This window comes from Balaenoptera acutorostrata, chromosome 4, assembly GCF_949987535.1.
Source record: "Balaenoptera acutorostrata chromosome 4, mBalAcu1.1, whole genome shotgun sequence".
NCBI lineage: Eukaryota > Metazoa > Chordata > Mammalia > Artiodactyla > Balaenopteridae > Balaenoptera > Balaenoptera acutorostrata.
The window spans coordinates 21,934,526-21,939,788 of NC_080067.1; the positions used below are offsets into that span (position 1 = coordinate 21,934,526).

At 41.9% G+C, this 5,263-nt stretch overlaps 1 long non-coding RNA gene across 1 annotated transcript; it reads left to right on the forward strand.

Moving 5' to 3' along the window:
* The first annotated feature begins 474 nt into the window (after positions 1-474).
* LOC102999499 (uncharacterized) lies at positions 475-4,831 on the forward strand. The gene is made up of 3 exons (XR_450007.2): positions 475-531; positions 1,911-2,141; positions 3,908-4,831. It is a non-coding gene; the product is annotated as an uncharacterized LOC102999499 (long non-coding RNA).
* The last annotated feature ends 432 nt before the right edge of the window (positions 4,832-5,263 follow it).

Below are 5,263 nucleotides of genomic sequence, written 5' to 3' on the forward strand. Positions count from 1 at the left end.
GACGCCAAATTGCAAGTTCTCTGCTGGGTGAGCAGAGAACATGAGCCAGGGCAACTGGATGTTCTTTCAGAGAATTCCTTTCCAGCTCTGGTTGCTTGATGAATTGCCTTTCTCCACTGGAGGGATATTTCAGTCTGAAGAAGCAGTACAGGTCATCTGAAGTCAGGTCACGCTCTCTTCGGGCAGCATTAGAGGAAATCTTTCAAAGTCTTAGTCTCCTATGTTCCTTTCTCAATATTCCTTTTCAGTTTCCTTATCTTTCAAAAGCCACTGCCATTATGTGATCTCATGTTACAATTTCCCAGATTACTGCTTGTTCTACATTAGCTACATTTGTGATGGTTCCTTCCCAGAACATGAGCAAGGAAAGCCATTTCCCAATCACAATGACGTATGGCTTACTGCTCCAAGACGTCATGTTTTCATTCTTATAGCTTCGGTTTCCCAGAATGGCATTGCTTAACCTTGTTCTCCAAAAGAGGCAGCTGGAAGGTAATAGAAAGAGACTGGGTACCAGAACTGGAAGACCTGGTAAGACAATTTTCCTTGAAAAAATTCTGTGTCCACAGTTGTAAATGGACATAGAAATGTCTTGCATGCCTAGGTTATTATTAAATGAAAAAACTCTTTGTAAAACAAATGTGCTAAATAAATGTTGGGGAAGCTCTCGATGGATTCCAGGTCGAGCACACAGACTCTGGGGCCCTGGATCACATCACTATCTTTTACTGCTTCTCTTAAGTCTTGCCAGCAACAAAGTATGCACTCCACTGACAGCCCACACTATACTCTAGCAGTTAAAGGGGCCAGAGGTAGGCAGCGATGGGAGAGGAGGTGTAGGGGACATAGAAAGTAAAACAGCAAGCCCAGGGCTAGCAAGTTCTCCGTCATGACCTGTTTGGAGAAGCAGGTCTCAGCCAGCACCCCAAGACACAAATAGCAAGTAACAGAAAACCATTGGATGTTGGCATCTCTCAAATCTGGGCCCCACTACTTACTACCTGTGGAAAAGCCACTTAACTTCTCTCAGTCTCATAATAAAGTAGAGATAAAACACCTGTCAGGCTCTCCTGAGGATTAGATAACTAATGAGCAGCCCCGACCCACAGTAGAAGCTCAACAGACAATGGCTTGAGCACCACGCACGGGGCAGTGCTCCCTGTTTTAGTTAGAACTAAAGTCACCATCCCAGGGTCACAAAGCCAAGCACTCGAATTCCCACAGGCTTCTTTAACAGACTCCAATGTCTATTGTTTATAGTAACTAGGAACACTCTAAAATGGCACGAAAAAGTGTTGTGGGAGAATGGGTGTGTTCATTTTTCTGGAGAGGAGGTCCACTGCTTTTAAAAGTATCCATCAAAATGCCCAGAGTCTCTGCTACAAATAAGGTCCCTTCCAAAAAGCAAAGACACCTCCAACCAGGGAAGGGATGGACCTTTCTCTCCAGACTTGAGGCTGTGCCACAAACCAGCCCACCCAGTGGGTCCTCTGTTTAATATCTGGTCTCTATGCTTTGCAAATTTCCTTAGACAAATATAACCATGGTGAGAGTTTGGAGTCGTTTTTTGTTTGTTTGTTTGTTTGTTTAAATTAACTGTATTTCTTTTTTATTTTTTGTAAATTTTGAGATAATTGTTTCTTTAAATGCAGTAGCAAGACATAATACAGAGCAATCCCTTTTACCCTTTACCCAGTTTTCCCAAAGGTCGCATCTTGCAAAATGAGAATAAAATAACACCAGTAGAACACTGACATTGATACAGTTAAGGTACTTAACATTCCATCACCAAAAGGATCCCTCACGTTACCCTTTTATATCCACTCCCATTTCCCTTCTAATTTCAGCCCCTAATGTGGATTTGGTTTTGGTTGGTTTGCTTTGATTTGGTTGTTGCTGTTGTTTTCCAGCCTCATGCAGTGATGGATGGGCCATGAGGACGTGCAGTCATTTATCCAGCAGAGCACAGACAGTGTGTGTGCACCCACATACACACCAAACTCCCTCTAAGAACACTACGCTACTCTCAGAGCAATGGGCTTTGGACAAATGGGAAACTGAGGTTTGGGGTTAAATAACTTGAATCTGAAGACTTCTAACGCTCATTACCGTTTATCTAGGAGAGTCTTCCTGTGTGCCAGGTACTTTTCCTACAGTACCTCTAATCCTCTTAACAACCCTGTAAGGTAGATTTGACTCTCATCATCAAGGCAGCTGAGACTCAGGGTTAATAACTTGCCAGAGAGGATTTGAATCCCAGCCACTTTCAACTGAGATTGAGGGATATTTTATTAAAAACCAGTAAACACACAGAGTGTAGGGTAAGACATTTAAGTATAAAATAGAAACTGAAAAAGCATACGAAAGGGAAAAAAATAGGAGGCGGATATTGTATAGATCCTTAAGGCAAGGAGGAAAAAGCCTTTCTTCCAATTACTATTGCTACATCATAAACCAAACCAAATTTAGTGGAATAAAGCAGCAACCATTTTATTATGCTCACAGCTCTTGCGGGTCAGAAATCTGGAAAGGGCACAGCAGAGATGGCTTGTCTCCACTCCAGCATGTCTGGGCCCTCCTCCGGGAAGACTTGAAAGCTGGAGGTGACTCGGTGCCTGGGGTCTAGAACCATCCTCGGGCACTTTCACTCATGTCTGGTGCGGTTGCTGGCTGCAACCTGAGATCGCAGCTGGAGCTGTCAACCAGAGCACCTCTACTCGCCTCTCCACGTGACCTGGGATTCCGCACAGCGTGGCGGCCTCAAGCGGGCTGACAGTTTTACAAGGCAGCCCTGGGCCTGAAAAGCAGGTGTCCCAGTGGACAAGGCAGGAACTGCAACGTCTCTTTTGTTTTAGCCTCAGAAATCACACAGCAACATTCCTGGTACATTTCATTGGTTAGAAGCAAGTCGCAGCCATTTAAAATAAACCCACAGCATTCTATCCGTTTTCTAGGCTGTGAGATAGATGACTAGAAAAGAAAAGTGATCTGGATGGGATTTTGACATTTTCAAATCTACTGAGGTCCTGGGTGGTGGCTGAAGTCAGGGATGGGGGATAACGGCAGGAGGACGACAAACATACGTAATTTAAACATTTATTTAAAGTGTTGACTTGGAAAATCAGATTATAATAAATTCTTCATAAATGGGGCTCACTTATTCCAAATCAGGGCTATCCGACCAAGGCTGAGTTAAATTTCCTCATGTGATATCTATGAAGAGAGCCTTCCTCAGCAATTTAATCATGTAAACAAGATGCAGGGTCAGGGAGGGTTTGTCTACAACCCACTTAGGAAAAACTGTTCTTAAGAACTTTAGCACTTTAATCATTTTAATTGTTTGCATGCCAATTAATTGGCACTGCTAATTATAAATGAGTTATCTGTTCATTAAAGCAGGTTTAGACGAATGTCAGCTTAAAAGCACTTAGCCGTTAGTGTGGATTGCTTTGTTATCTGCAAGTAAAAACTGCATCCTTTTAAAAATGTCTATATTATAAGCAAGAAACTATAATTTATTTTTCACAAATTCTGATTCATTCCACTATGGTCAGGTAATAAGATCTTAGTAAATAAGACGTGATAAGAGAGGTAAATCTTCCAATGAGAAGAATAAAAGACATTTCAGTAGACTGAGGCAAAAGCAAAACCATGGGGAAAATGTTTTGAGCTGTGTTTGTAATCTAAGGGTAAAAGTGTGAATAATAAAGAGAGAGAGAATTTTTAAAATACTAGAAAAGACAAAGGAAGCTAAGTGGTGATGGGAGGTCCTAACAGAGGCTCTGGGGTCCCTGTAGTGATTAGTCTTTGAAAGAAGCAGTTGTGTTCTGATTCTCTAATGGCTGGGTAACAAATTATCCCAAAATTGAGGGGCCTAAAACAATCTTCTTATTCTCCTCTTTTTCAGTATTGTGGATGAGGAATACAGGAAGAGTAAGCTGGGCCATTCCCCTCTGGTCCACTTATTTTCAGCTGGGGCACCTGGAACAGAATGAATCACAAGATAGTTTCTTCACTCACATGGGTGGCACCTCTGTGCTCCTTGGCATCTCTCTCTATATGGAGTTTCATCCTTCATGTCCTCTCCATGGACCTGGTTTTAACTTCTCACAAAGTAGTGACCTCCAGATAGTTGGACATCTTGCATGGTGGCTCAGGGCTCCAAGAGAACAAGGCAGAAACTGCCAGTCTCCTTAAGCTCTAGACCTAGAACTGGCGTAGTGTCTCTTATGCCCATCTCTATTGGTCAAGGTTGTCACAAACAAGCCCAGATTCAAGGGGAAGGAAATGGACCTCATCTCTTAATGAGAGGAGTATCAAAAAATTGGCAGCCTTGATTTGCATTTCTTTAATGATTAGTGATGTTGAGCATTCTTTCATGTGTTTGTTGGCAATCTGTATATCTTCTTTGGAGAAATGTCTATTTAGGTCTTCTGCCCATTTTTGGTTGGGTTGTTTGTTTTTTTGATATTGAGCAAAAACTAAAGATAGAACTACCATACAACCCAGCAATCCCACTACTGGGCATATACCCTGAGAAAACCATAACTCGAAAGAGTCATGTACCACAGTGTTCACTGCAGCTCTATTTACAATAGCCGGGACATGGAAGCAACCTAAGTGTCCATCGACAGATGAATGGATAAAGAAGATGTGGCACATATATACAATGGAATATTACTCAGCCATAAAAAGAAATGAAATTGAGTTATTTGTAGTGAGGTGGATGGACCTAGAGTCTGTCATACAGAGTGAAGTAAGTCAGAAAGAGAAAAACAAATACCTTATGCTAACACATATATATGGAATCTAAAAAAAAAAAAAAATGGTTATGAAGAACCTAGGGGCAGGACAGGAATAAAGACGCAGATGTACAGAATGGACTTGAGGACACAGGGAGGGGGAAGGGTAAGCTGAGACGAAGTGAGAGAGTGGCATGTACTTATATACACTACCAAATGTAATATAGCTAGTGGGAAGCAGCCACAAAGCACAGGGAGTTCAGCTTAGTGTTTTGTGACCACCTAGAGGGGTGGGATAGGGAGGGTGGGAGGGAGACGCAAGAGGGAGGAGATATGGGGATATATGTATACATATAGCTGATTCACTTTGTTATAAAACAGAAACTCACACACTGTTGTAAAGCAATTATACTCCAATAAAGATGTATAAAAAAAAAATTGGCAGCCATTTTTCATCCACCACAAGTCCACCATGAGTCGGGATGAATATGATATTTAAAGTAGAGGAGAAAAATAATGGT